Here is a 14,716-nt window from a genome sequence, read left to right on the forward strand (position 1 = left end):
AGCATAGAGCCTGCTTAAGATATTCTCTCTCTCTCTCTCTCTCTCTCTCCTTCTGCTCCTCTCCTCAGCTCATGTGCTCTCTCTCTCTTAAAAAATACATACATACAGGGGCACCTGGGTGGCTTAGTCAGTTAAGCATCCGACTCTCGGTTTCGGCTCAGGTCATGATCTCACGGTTTGTGAGTTTGAGCCCCACACCTGACTCTGCTGGTGGTGTGGAGCCTGCTTGGGATCCTCCCTCTCTCCCTCTCTCCCTCTCTCTCTGACTCTCCCCTGCTTGTGCTCTCTGTCTCTCTCAAAATAAATAAATTAAATAAGCAATTAAATAATAATTAAAAAAAATTTACAGACATACTTTATAAGTTTTCTGTGGATGACTGACATCACTTTGCAATTAAAAGAAAGCCAAAGCTTTATCACTTAGAGACAAAATCACTTGGAATGAACTCAGGATGTGGCTATCTGGCACCATTAATAATTAGAGAATTAGACCGGATTTAAATGACATTTCCAAAGAGATTATTTTACAAATTATATATGTTGATTCATTAATTAACCCCTGAGAGGGGACAGAAATAATCTCTTAGGAGGAAAACTGTCAGAATTCAAACCCTTGGCTAAGGGTTTGCATAAATATAGTATCAGGGAGCCTCATCAAAATAAATTTCTCCAAGCCTTTTTATTCATTAATTCACAAACAAAATTACTTGATATATTCAGTATCCATTGAAGGCCTCCCTTGTACCCAACACCGGCTTGGTCTTGGGTTTGGAAAGACCCAATATATACTGTGAACAGTAGTTGAAAAACAAACATTTTAATGATCACAACCTAAATTTCCCCCCAAAAACCTGCAGACATCCTTCGTACACAGAGCTTATTATGCATGGACATTGCCCAACTCTGCCGATAAAGTCTTTAACTGAGTTATCAGATCACAAATCTTGCTGAGTGACTCTGGTATCCAAATCTGTACATAATTCTCAAGAATATCCGTTATATGGAGTAAGCCTGCTCTGAAGTACACAATGACTAAGTCACAGAATCCATAAGCTTTTAAAGCCAGAGTGGCATGACAAAGTTCCTCTACTCATAACACAGGACTACATTATCTATCATAGGCCTACTGGCAATGTTAATGAACTCCATCTCCTTCCAAGTCATTATTCAAATTACATCACAATCTTCATGAACAATTCTGGGAGGGCATTTCTGTTAGATGTCACACAGTCAGTGCACAGCTATACAAAGGCGAAAACCACCCCCCGGTTCCTAGAACGAGGACCACCTTCTACTACATATAAGCCTTCACGGCTGCTGAAGTCTGCACCAATTAGGCAATGGTGATCCGTTTGGTTTCCATCCGTTTGGTTGTACTTAACCAACTGTCTCATAACTTGGGATCCCTGAAAGGAAGGTATAGTGGTTAGGAGACTGTGTTTGTGGAGGCAGCAGATCTGAGTTCAAATCCCAGCTCCACCAATGACTCTGCGACCTTGTATGCATTAGCCCACTGTTCCAAGTTTCTGGATCTTTATGGATGAAACTGGGATATTACCTAATAACCACCACTAATATTTAACAACCATCTGTTCCAAGAGCTTTCCTTAGATTACCAACTCTTCTAACCCTCACAACAGTTTCCTGAGCTAACTTGCTCAAGTACGTAGGGGCGTTGGAACGTTAACCTAAGTCCTCTGGCTCCTCCAGAACCCTGCTCCTGGGAGAAGGGGTTGTAACCAGGATAGCATTTCCCCGGAGATTCCGATTCAGTAGAGCTGTGGATGGGGCCTCGGAAATAGATTCTTAAGAAGTACACCAGGGGAATCCTATGATTAGGTAAGTTTGGGAAACACCATGGGAAGAAGATAAAAAATAATAAATAAATAATGACCAAATGCCCTCCCAGTTAAGGGAAGATGCTTACCCTTTTGGAGGGCCAGTGTAGACATTTAGATGACTCCCTGGCCGTTAATACTGGTTGCTGGGTCTGTTCTTTCTGGCTGGTTCCTGATGAGAGTAGCTTCCTGCCCTATGGCCTGGTCCTGCGAGCACTTACCCTGACAGTGTATGGAATCAGATCGGGACTGGACCAAATGCACTGTGGACTAGAGTCCTGATTCTGTCACTTCCTTTGTAGGCATGTCACTGGGTGACTCACTTCACATCTCTGAGCCTCAATATTATCATCTATAGAATGGAGATAAGAGGTGGCTCATAGAGCAAGCTGAGGTACACAAGAGAGCTTTAAACCTTTATTAATTGCAAAATGCTAAATAAAGGTAGGAAACATTTCTAACAAGCCAGTTTCCTGTGAGTGGATGTCCTCACTGGCTGAAGTCCTGCCCATAAATACAGTCCCTGGCAATGGTGGTGGTGATGGGGTTGGGGGAGAAACGGACTGGAGCTTGGCTGCCTGAAGATGATGATCGAAAGTGTCTATCAAAAATAACTTCCCTCCAAGAGAAACTTTGTTTCAAACTTTTAGCTACATGCCAAGAAAATGCTTAAATACTGGAAAAAAATTTTTTGCCGAAACTTTGCAGGAAACAGGTTAGCAGAGAATATGCTTTTTATTGGGGACTTAGTAACAAAGACCTTCAACCCTGGCTAAAGATTAACGATGGAAATTAAATTATTAAACTGTACCCTTGCTGTTGATTAAAACAACTGCAGTTTGAAAGAGGTAAGAAATCCTAGTTGCCCTGGTTTAGTTAGGGCCAGGCAGGTGTGAAACACCCCGTCAAAGTCACCGTCTGGGCAATGTGACTGAGTGCCCACTATGCCAGATGCTAGGCTTTCCGGGATTATTCGATGCCAAACCCTCATTTCTGTTCTCCAAGAAAACGTCCCCAGTTTTGTAGAGTTGCTCAGAAAAATCAAGTTCCACACCCAAGATGGCACAACCTGCAATCCGTGCTTCTGTCTGACTTTCCACCACGTTTCTGACCCCAGGGGGCCCACAGGTGATGTGCCTGCCAGGGGCAATCACCCTAACCCAAGAAGCCTAACAGCACATTTACTAATTTGTTTGGGCTGGTCGTCCAGGCACAGGGTTCCTTTCTCGAGGGTGTGGCCACACAGGAGACCAAATTACAGACCAGAAAGTTGAATCCTGTGCAAAGAACTAGATTCCTTCAAAGCGCATTTCCACTCATCAATGGCTTTCTGTTGCACACTTTCCTCTATTCCAGGGGGGGCTTTTCTAGAACCGAGGGAAGACATGGAGAATTAACGCCTTCTGCCTATCTCCCTGTCAGCACCCTCCCCGCCCCCTACTTCCCACCCCACAATGCAGATCCCACTCTTGGATTAACTTTAAAGCATCCCAGTGACAATACAATCATCAGTCATATTCCAGCAGTCAAGATCAACTTTGCGTATGGGTTTCTTAATTTCTTAGGATGGGGTGAAGTTCTCATCCATTTTCTTTCTTTTTTTTAATGCTATTGGTTTCTACTTGAGATGGTGGCATCAGCCTATACAAATGTTAACATACTATTTTAGACATATTCAGTTGAATATTTTACCACCTGCTTTAAAGAATCAAATCATGGGGGCGCCTGGGTGGCTCAGTCGGGTAAGCGTCCGACTTCAGCTCAGGTCGTGATCTCGCGGTCCGTGGGTTCGAGCCCCGCGTCGGGCTCTGTGCTGACAGCTCGGAGCCTGGAGCCCATTTCGGATTCTGTGTCTCCCTCTCTCTCTGCCCCTTTCCCCGTTCGCGCTCTGTCTCTCTCTGCCTTTCAAAACTGAGTAAATGTTAAAAAAATTTAAAAAAAAAGAATCAAATCATGTTATAGATACTGTACCTGAAAATATGTGACAAAGTAACAGTTAACTAAAATGTCAATAACTTTGAACTTTGTATAATTACATACAGGTTTGATACTTTAATTTTTCACTTTCCAGATAAGTCAGCCTTTTTTTTTTTATTTGATTACTGCTACCGATGTCTTACCTTTAACCTCATACAAAAGGTCAGTTCCACCCATGATTATACTCCAACTAAATACATCTGACCACTGCCTGCATAGGAGGATGGACGTAGATGCCATCCATATTTTTATTCTAAGGCACTGGAGAGCAAAGAAGTTGGGACGATGGACCGATTCGTAAGGTCACTGTTGCTCTGGTCGTCCTCTAAGATTTCTGCCCAGGAAGCGAAGAGGGGGAGGGATGTTTCCTCCCTGTTGGCATCATCTTACATCCATTGGCATGAGATTTCATGAGACTTCTACAGAGCATTAAGAGCATTCTAAATATATGACCACCTCTGAAGTCCAGCCAGACTTTGCTTTGCTATGCAGGTTCCTCTCTGACAACTACACCAGATACTGTCCCTTTTCTGAAGGCCCACGGGGCTTAAAAGCCTGCACCCTCAATCTAACCCTTGAGGGCATACTTAGAGCAATTATATGTAGGGCTAAGGCAGGATCTGGTAGATCTTCCCTTCCAAACACTGTCATTTTTGCAAGCTGGACACCTGCAGTCCTAGGGAGAAAGACCTGCTAGAGGCCCCAGAACTTCTTGGTAGAGCCTCCACGCATTTTTTCAAAGAGATCCCCCCCAATCCTGTATACCTTGTATGTCAAGTCTGACTCCAGCACCGTAAGAGTCGCAGAGCCTCCTTATTTACCTGCATACCCACCTCCCACCTATTGCAATGCCTGGAAGCAGCTCAGCGAACCGGGGATAGACCAAGGAAGAGAAAAGCAAGAGGCACCCGAGTCAAAATCTAGAAGGCGAGGCACAAGAGAGATTATGAGTTTGAGAGAAGTACAAACAAAATGCAGTGGGGGTTCAGAAGGCAGCTGTCCATGAGGTGGTTAAGTGCTTACGCTCCGAAGTCACTCGGAGGTAGGCGTTGTCATTCAGGCACCCAACGCGTATTCATTGAGGGTCTACCTGGTACAGGAGATTGCTGGATGTAGGTAGGGACAGATAGGTGAGCACGACAAACAGGCCCTGATCACAAGATGAGAGAAGAAAACGAGCAAGTAAACACAGTTAATTCCAACTGGTGACAAATGCTATTGAAGAAAACCCACAGGGGTAACCTAACAAAGAATGGATGCGTGAGGGGGCAATTTTAGACAACACAGTCATGGGCAAGTAACACTTAAGCTGAGACGTGGCCTTGCTCTACAGATGGCCAACTATGCGACCTTGTGCTGCTTACTTAACCTCTCTGAGTACCAGCTTCCTCATCTGGATCATGGACACCACCACCAAGCACCTCACGGGGCTGAAAGAATGTAAAAGTAAATGGACCGAAAGAAATCACTGCACAAGCTTAGCAGATACCGCGGTTGTCATTCCGGGGAGGTTGGAGACCCGTGACACGTGGGAAAGATCAAGAGGGCATGGAGATGCAAGGTGGGGCCAGGACCACTCGCTCCCCTCTTTCCTGCAAGATCGCGAGTTCTAGGGCAGGGGCCGGGTGGTCTCTGACCCGATCAAGGAGCCCTGCTCTGCGCCGGGAGGAGAAACCAAGAGCTAAGAGTGTGGGGACATGAGGGTAGGGTCGGTAACACCTGGTCACCAGGCAATCACTCGCGCCCGTAGCGCGGTGGCCTGTCCCCGCGGCAGCCATTTTGGGTGTCCTCACCGCGGGGAGTCTGGTCACGCGGCCGAGCACAGCGTGGCAGGGCGCGTGCGGGCGTGGATGGGTGAGCCCCTTCCCGTCCGGGGCGAGACCGCACTCCACCGCCGGGGCTCAGGGGGCCTCGGGGACAGGTCGGGCTGCTGCAGGTGGGGGGCGGCCAGACAGCGGGAGGGCAGGGGTCCCCAAGGTGCCGGGACCCCTGGCCCGGGAGTCCCCGGCACGGCGCGGGGGTTCCCGACCTCCGGCCCGGAGGGGGAGGGGGGTCTCCGCGCAACCCGCCTGCCGGCCCGCGCCCCTCCGCCCCTGCCCGCGCCCCTCCGCCGGGCTCCCCGCGCGCTTCCCACCCACCCCGGCTCGGCCCGACACCCGCAACTCACCGCTCCCCGCCACCCGCCGCCCGCGCCGCTGGCACTCCCCGCTCAGCGCTGCCCGCGCCGCCACCGGAAGCGATTCTCCCGCCAGGGCGGCCCCGCGCGCCGCCGCCGCTCCGCGCGCGCCCTCGGAGCGCGTCCCCGTGCGGAGCCAGGCGGCCGCGTGGAGCCCCGGACCCGCCCCCGACTCGCCGCGCCGTCAGCCTGGCCTCGCGCTGCGCCCGGCGCGCTCCCTCGTGCCCGCGCTCTCGCTTCTGGCCCCTCCCCGCTCTCGCGCCCCGCGGTGAAGTCCCAACTTCGGCCTCCAGGCGGTCGGTGGCCCTCTCTGCTCAGGCCGGTGCCAGCGCTTCCCATTTGGGCTTAACCAATGGAAATTGGGCAAATCATTTCTTCAAGGAGAGTTCGCAGCCGCTCATTCAGTCGCTCATCCATTCATTTAAACCCGTGTCCCCCCGAGTGTGGAGTTAGCCACAACTGGTGCCACAAGGCCATTGTAGGTGGTACAGGTGCCATGGTCTGACTTACGTCTTTGAAAACACTCGCTCTGGCTACGGTATGGAGAATAGGCTGCAGGACATGGAGACAGAAAGAGGTCAGTAGGGTGGCTACCCTGGCTAGCCAGGGAAATAAGATGGCGGCTTGGACCAGGTTGATACAAGTGAGGCGGTGAGAATTATTGGGTTCTGGGTATATCTTGGGGATAGATGAAATGCAGTATATGGTGAATTACATCATGTTCATGGAGAGGAAGACTCCATTTTTTTTTTAATTTTTTTTCAACGTTTATTTATTTTTGGGACAGAGAGAGACAGAGCATGAACGGGGGAGGGGCAGAGAGAGAGGGAGACACAGAATCGGAAACAGGCTCCAGGCTCCGAGCCATCAGCCCAGAGCCTGACGCGGGGCTCGAACTCCCGGACCGCGGGATCGTGACCTGGCTGAAGTCGGACGCTTAACCGACTGCGCCACCCAGGCGCCCCGGAAGACTCCATTTTTAAAGTCCTAAATTCTTCCCCCAAATAACCTATAAATGTAATGCAATCCCAAACAAAATCCTGACAAATCCAGTGGGTATCAGAGTGTGTACGCACAGCTAGATAAAAGGACTATAAAATGTATAGGGAAAAACAAAGAACCAGAAATAGCCAAAACAATTTTGAAGAAAAAGAGGAGGGGGGAGTGATTCATGCTATAAATACAGAGAGGTAGTATGTTTGTGCAACAAATAGCTTAGTGCAGCCAAACAGCAATACCCTACATGGACCCTGCACTTACAGAAATGTGCTCTGAGCTGGCATCCCAAGTGAGGGGCGTAGGTTAAATATTCACTAAATAATACTGGGGCAATTGAATCTTTACTTGTACCATACACAAAACTCAGCTCCAGGTGGATTAAAGACCCAAGTATGAGAAACAAAGCTCTCAAGTTTTTAGCAGACAATAGAGGAGGGTATGTTTATGACCCTGGGAGAAGGAGTCATTCTTAAGTAAACACAAAAAGTACAAAATAGGCAAGATTGAAAAGTTAAACCTTATTAAAACTCAAAAATTCATGCTCACCAACGATACCATAAAAAGTGAAAAGTTCACAGACTGGGAGGAAATATTTTCAATGCATGGATATGGTAAAGAATACCTACCCAGAAAATATTTTAAAAAAATTTACAAACTAATAAGAAGAAACCACCCAATGGAAAGACATACAAAAATCATGGCTATGCAACTCACAGAGAAGAAAAAAGAAATCGGCCCGATGCGTAAGTAAAGATTTTCAAGCTGGTCAGTAATTTATTTGGACACTCAGCACGGGTTTCACAAAATTTTTGGTAGCACTCCTTATCCTCAGAATTCCTACGAATGTTGAAGCAGTTTATGTTCCTTACCAAACCCTGTGCAAGTGTTTGGCTCAAAACGATGGAAAAAAAAAAAAAAGAAAGAAAAGAAATGGTTCATTCACAGGGCTTGTTGGCAAGGAGATAGAGATGTAAACAAGTAATTACAAGAAATGATTATAATTCAATATAAGAATTGCAACAGTATAATGCGGGCTGTATAGCTAAGTGCTGAGGGCTTGGAGGAGGGACTGACTAGCTTGCCTGCAGAATGGGGTTGCAAGAGAGGTAGAGTAGATACAGAGCGTATCAGTTACCTGTTGCCACAGTGATGTTCCAGCACAGCCACGAAACCTCAGGAGTATACAACAATGAACATTTATTTTTGTGCCTGAGCCTATGTTGACTGGAAGTTGTGCTGATAGGAGCTGGGCTCAGCAAGGCTTACTCATGTCTGGTCAGCTGTGGGCTGTCAGTGGCTTTGTGGATCTTAGCAGGGCTCTTTTACATGTCTGGGGACTCAGCTGGGACAATTGGACTGACAAGGGGGTGGAGGGACAGAGATAGATATAGAAGAAGGAAACTCAGTGCTTCTTGAGGCGAAGGCTTAGGAGTGATACATCTTCAGGATGCCTGGGTGGCTCGATAGGTTAAGAGTCTGACTCTTGATTTTGGCTCAGGTCGTATCACAGTTCATGAGTTCGAGCCCCGTATTAGGTTCTTCACTGACAGCCCACAACCTTCTTGGGATTCCCTCCCTCTCTCTCTCTCTCTCTCTCAAATACATAAATAAACATTAAAGAAAAAAAAGAGAACTGACACGCCTTCACTTCCAATTCATTCCCCTTCTTGTTTCATTTGATCCTAGTCAGATCATCAATCTTTTATCTTCTCATACCTACCACGTTCTGGGTACGAGACCCAAGCTGGACCAAACAGAATCCTGTCCTGTGTTTATATGTAGACTCGTCCCCTTCCCTCGCCCCTATTGGAGTTACAGAGCTGGGAGAACATGGATAAGGGGATATTGGTCAGGGCGGACTTTCTGCCAATCTACAGAAGAGAAACTAAGCTGAAAGATGCAAGGGAGACAGAGTTCAGATGACATCATTTCAGGCCTTGGAAAGCTACTCACATACACTCTTTTCTTTTTCTTTTCTTTTTTAAATCACAAAGTTCTTTCAAGTTAGATTTCCATTCCTGATTGATTTGGGGGAAGGGGACTCCCAGAGATGGTTGCACTCAGCTCAGATTTGAAAAAGTAGGAAAAGGAGGCAGAGGAAGGAAGTAGAAAGGAGCTGAGGATGCAGAAATAAAAAGTGTCCATTGTATCAAATAAACGGCCTTTGGAAACAGCTTCCATGGAAACTAAGATCGTAGTTTTCAGTTTTGTTGATAAGGAAGCTGAGTGCTTGGGAATTCTTGCGAGGCTTGCATCAACAAAGGTTGCAAAACCCTTGCATTTTAATGTGGACTTTGAACTGTTCAAGGCATGGCAAAAATAAAACAATGCTTAAGTCAGCAAAGAAGGGGGTACATTTCTGAGCATAGTAAAAGTTCAGTGAGCTGGAGAAAGATCTTGCTGAGTATCTCACAAGATGACATTTTCCTCATGGTAGAACAGGGAATTTGGTGAGAATCTTTTTTTTTTCCTTTTATGTTAACATGCCAGTGGAAACTTTAAGCTCCAGATTATATCGGCAAAGTTATTTATGATGATAAACTAAATACATAATCGTATGAATGTGAAAAGACTGGAAAAGTTCTTGTACATGCTCCATGCTATTCCCCAACGCTCTCCCTGACAGACTTTTTTTTAGTAAGTTTCCTTCCAGTATTTCCTTTTCTTTTCTGACCCACCAAACTTCGGTTCATCCCTGCTTCGGCTTCTGCTTTCTGTACATATAATAGAAGCATGTGGCCCAGTGCTTAAGAACACAGGCTCTGGACGCAGACCAACCTGACTTCTGGTTCCATCTCTGCCCTGATTGGTTACGAGACCCAAAACCAGTGGGGACCTTAGCTTCTCTGTCTCTAAAAACTTCGCGGTGCTGCTCTGAAAATGACCTGAGCTAATCCTGTCCTGAGAAGGAAGGACGTGGAGGCTGTGTGTCCAGCAACTCAGCAGAGCCTTATCGAAAGGAGGAAGGGCAATAATAGTAGTTGTGTGCCCACTGTGAGCTGGGCACAGAGCAGTCCTTTTCACAGTGCTCTTCTCTAGTCGGCACAGAAACCCTGAGGGGTGAACTACTTGTAGCGGTCAGGGTTCACGAGTCAGAACCAAGAGGATACATCTCTATTTCTTTCTGCCCCCCCTTCCTTCCTCCTTCCCTCCCTCCCTCCCTCTTCTTTCTTCCTTCCTTCCTTCCTTCCTTCCTTCCTTCCTTCCTTCCTTCCTTCTCTCTTTTTCTTTCTTTCCTTCCTTCTTTCTCTTTTTTCTTTCTTTCTCTTTCTTCCTTTCTTTACTTCCTTCTCTCTCTCTTTTTTTCTCTTTCCTTCCTTCCTTCTTTCTTTCTTCCCTTCCTTCCTTCTTTCTCTCTTTATTTTTCTCTTTCTTTCTCTTCCTTCTCTTTCTTTTTCTTTCTTTCTTTCCTTCTTTCTCTTTTTTCCTTTCTTCTTCCTTTCTTTCCTTCCTTCCTTCTTTCTCTCTCTCTTTTTCTTTCTCTTTCCTTCCTTCTTTCTTTCTCTTTCTTTCTTTTTCTTTTTCTTTTTCTTCTCTTTTCTTTCTTCCCTTCCTTCCTTCTTTGTCTCTCTTTTTCTTTCTTTTCTTTCTTTCTTTCTCTCTTTCTTTCTTTCTTTCTTTCCTTCCTTCTTTCTTTCTCTCTCTCTCTCTCTCTCTCTCTCTCTTTCTTTCTTTCTTTCATTCTTTCTTTCTGATGAGAGTTTCTGATAAGGAATTAGCTCACACAGCTGGGGGGAGCAGGCAAGTCTGACGTCTGTAGGGCAGGACAGCCCCAGACAGGAGTTGATGCTGCAGTCTTGAGAGACGGAACTTCTCTAGGGAAATCAGTCTTTGCTCTCAAGGCCTTCAACGATTGGATGAGGCATACCCTCATTGTGAGGGTCATCTTCTTTATGTAAAGTCACCTGCTTGTAGGTGTTAATCACATCTACAAAGCACCTTTGCAGCAGTTTCTCGAATTGTGTTTTATGGAATAACTGGGTCTATAGCCTAGCCTAGTTGGCACTTTAAACCTCATACTCCTCTTCACCTGATTTTACAACTCCACTTCCACTCGTGCCTCTAATAATCCATTCTCTGGTCTTTTGAAAAAGTGAATCAGATCATGTCATCTCTTGTTTTAAAATCCTCAGGATCTCTCAATTTTACTAATCATAAAATATGAACTCTCCACCATGGCCTGTGGGCCCTCATGCTCTGTCTTGTCCTATTTGTCCAGTGAGACCATATGCCATCCTTCCCCTTGTCCGTGTTAATATTGCCAAACTTGCTGAACCCTGAACAGGCCAACTTTTTCCTACCTCAGGACATTTGCATATGCTGTTCTCACTGCCTAGAATGCTTTCAGGTCAAATGTTTCCTCCTCAGAGAAGCCTTCCTTGGCCACCTGAGTAGCCTCTCCTACGCACACTGGAGCTTGTCGTTCTTTTCCTTCCTCTCCTGTATAGTCACTATCCAAAATGACCTTGTTTATTTGTTGACTTGTTTCTTCTCTGTGTCATCTACCATCAGAGCAAGTGTTTTATCTGCCGTATTCTCCACTGAATCACTCCAGAAATTTCCCTCATGCCCTTTCTTAGTACATTCCTACTCCAAATGTAACACTATCCTGATTTCTCTTACCTACTTTCCATGATTTCCATCACTTGTTTCTAACTGGTTTTGTCTGTTCTGAAACTTCATCCAAATGGAATTATACAGCAAATGCTTGTGTGTCTGTGTGTGTGTGTGTGTGTGTGTGTGTGTGTGTGTGGCTTCTTTCACTCAATATGTTTTTGGGATTTGTCCCTGTTGTTGGATTTAGTTGTAGCTAGTTTTTGCTCATTGTGTAGAATTCTGTTTTATAAGAATTTACCACAGTTTTGGGGGAATGGACATTTACAGTGTTTCCAGTTTAGGGTCATGAAGAAAGTTGCTATGAACATTCATATGATTAACTTCTTATGGATATAAGAACAGATTTTTTTTTTTTTTTTTTTTGCATTTAGTTCTCAATGTGCTTTGACCCATAAGCTCTGCCTCCGGGGTGATATTTCCAAGCTATGAAGCTCATGTTACACTGCAGGTGAAAGCCTGTTCTTGCCCTCCAGTTAAGTTCAACCTCCTTGGTATGGCATTCAAGGCTTTTTGACACTGACCTCAACCTCCAATCAGTTTCACCTCCTGCCTTACACCTGCTACAGGCACATCTTCCAGCTCACTGTTTCCAGAATGCCCCAAGCTGTTTTCCTCCTCCTGCCTTTGCATACACTTTGGCCGGAATAACTGTCTCCCAGAGAGTCTTGATACGTGGACAAACTGTTACACGTCCTTCAAAGCCCAGCGCGAAAGACACCTCCTCCAGGAAGCTGCCCGTCATCTGCCAGGCACTTTATTGTACTTGCCAGTGGGTGCTTTAGTGTTATTCTCTGGCATTCATCATGCTTTGGTTTTAATATTGTGAAATCACTTATTTCATCACATATATTTCTGTAATCGTGGTCTGTTTCCTCTTCTTGTCTGTGAGCTGCTGGAAGGCAGACAAGGAGCTCGGAGTTGTGAAGTGACATACCTAAGGCCACGCAGCTGCTGTGACGCTAGGTCAGGTGCTCTTAACACTACAGCACACGGCGGAGTGCGGGCCAGTCACCGCGCATGCGGCTGAGACTGGGGGTTGGAGCTCAAAGGCCCTCGAGGGTCAGCTGGGTCGTGAAGGCAGCAGCGAGTATGGAGCTGAGCCCAGGGAACATGGCAGAGTCTGCCCAATCCGGCAAATTATTGCCATGGAAATATGGGCTTTGGGGGGGCTCCCTGTCTGAGAAGCCAAAAATCTGTAAAAGCTGTAGAATTTCCTAATTGTTGAATGTTGACAACTAAGTTCTTATTTTATTTATTTTTAATTTTTTAACAATTTTGTTTAAATCCAAGTTAACGTAGAATGTAATAATGATATCAGGAGTAGAATTTAGTGATTCATCACTTGCATGTAACACCCACTGCCCATCGCGGGTGCCCTCCTTAATGCCTATCATTAAGCCTTTAGCCCTATGGCCCTTCCCCCCTCCACCTCCCCTCCCGCAACCCTCCGTTTGTTCTCTGTATTTAAGAGTCTCTTATGGTTTGTCTCCCTCTTTGTTTTTATCTTATTTTTCCTTCCCTTCCCCTATGGTCACCTGTTTTGTTGCTAAGCTCCACATATGAGTGGAATCATATGATACTTATCTTTTTCTCTCTAATTTATTTCCCTTAGCGTAGTACACTCTAGTTCCATCCGTGTTGTTGCAAATGGCAAGATTTCATTCTTTTTCATCACCGAGTAGTATTCCATTTTATATGCACACCACATCTTCTTTATCCATTCATCAGCTGAGGAGCATTTGGGCTCTTTCCATAATTTGGCTATTGTTGATAACACTGCTATAAACATTGGGGTGAATGTGCCCCTTTGAATCACATTTTTGTAACTTGGATAAATGCCTAGTAGTTCAATTGCCAGGTCATAGGGTAGTTCTATTTTTAATTTTTTAAAGGGACCTCCATGCTGTTTTCCGGAGTGGCTGTGCCATTTTGCATTCCCACCGAAAGTGCAAAAGCGTTCCCCTTTCTCTGCATCCTCACCAACATCTGTTGTTGCCTGGGTTGTTCATTTTAGCCATTCTGACAGGTGTGAGGTGGTATTTCATTGTGGTGTCGATTTGTATTTCCCTGATGACGAGTGATGTTGAGCATCTTTTCATGTGTCTGTTAGCCATCTGGATGACGACTAAGTTGTTATTTTAGATACAAGGTAAGACAATCAGCAGACATCTGTGGGCTGGATTAAGGCCTCTGTTCACTAATTTGCTCCTTGCATACAGAGCCTTATGGTGCTAAGCCTGCCATCTGATTTTTCTTACCATTAGGATGCTAATCTTTAGAAGGCTAAAAACAAAAATGATCAATGCCTGCTTGTGGCCCAAGCACAGATTCCCCTGTAAACCAAACGAAATCTCCTGGTTCTCCCTGACATCCCATTCGTTTATTGGTCCGCTTGCCACATTCTCTGATGCTGCGTTGGGTCGGGGCGCAGGAAGGTGCTCTGGGCACCAGGACGAGTTAGACAGTCTTGCCGGTAAGAGGCTTCGGGTCCAGTGAGCCAGTGAGCACAACGCAGGCAGGGCCAGGTGGTCTAAGCAGCCGACCTAGAGCCCAGAGGCAGGAACAACTGGTCTGTTCTGGGCACACGTCAGGGAAGGGCTCCCGCAGAGGTGATAGGCGAACCAGGGCTTAAGCGACAAGGAAGAGAAAGTGAAGGGGCTTGAAAGGCTGTTCTCTGCTGAAGGAATAGTATGTGCAACAGTGTAGAGGCCCAACCCGTTGGGTGCGGATGAGAAAGCTGCAGCTCATGTGGGCAGTGCTGTGCATGGGGTAGGCCTGCGGTGGCAGATCTCAACGAGCAGGGGTGGGTGGAGAAGGGGCAGGCCTAGCCCTCTCCCCGCCCCCGATGGGGGTTGTGTAGCTAGGTGATATGCGGGAATTCTGCCTGGGAGACGGGTTGAGGTCAAAGCTGGAGGGAGTAGGGTCCCTGAGTGGCTCAGTCGGTTGGGCATCTGACTCTCGGTTTTGGCGCAGGTCATGATCTTATGGTTCATGGGTTCGAGTCCCGCATGGGCTCTGCACTGACAGCACAGAACCTGCTTGGGATTCTTTGTCTACCTTTCTATCTCTTACCCTCCCCTACTTGTGGGCTCTCTCTCTCTCAAAATAA

At 46.3% G+C, this 14,716-nt stretch overlaps 1 protein-coding gene across 2 annotated transcripts in view; it reads right to left on the reverse strand.

Moving 5' to 3' along the window:
- Nucleotides 1-8,251, reverse strand: part of SFXN1 (sideroflexin 1) — a 42,592-nt gene extending 34,341 nt beyond the window's left edge. Inside the window, exon 1 of one of the 2 annotated variants that reach the window (XM_047090961.1) lies at nt 8,126-8,251. The gene's annotated coding sequence lies outside the window, so the exon portion shown is untranslated. Of the gene's footprint in view, nt 1-5,982; nt 6,031-8,125 lie in introns of those variants that run through there. The other variant, XM_047090969.1, reaches the window with a different exon arrangement.
- Nucleotides 8,252-14,716: the final 6,465 nt, after the last annotated feature.

This window comes from Lynx rufus, unplaced genomic scaffold (assembly GCF_022079265.1).
Source record: "Lynx rufus isolate CCGP_SWC_20201006 ecotype Redwood Valley unplaced genomic scaffold, mLynRuf1.p SCAF_1, whole genome shotgun sequence".
Lineage (NCBI taxonomy): Eukaryota > Metazoa > Chordata > Mammalia > Carnivora > Felidae > Lynx > Lynx rufus.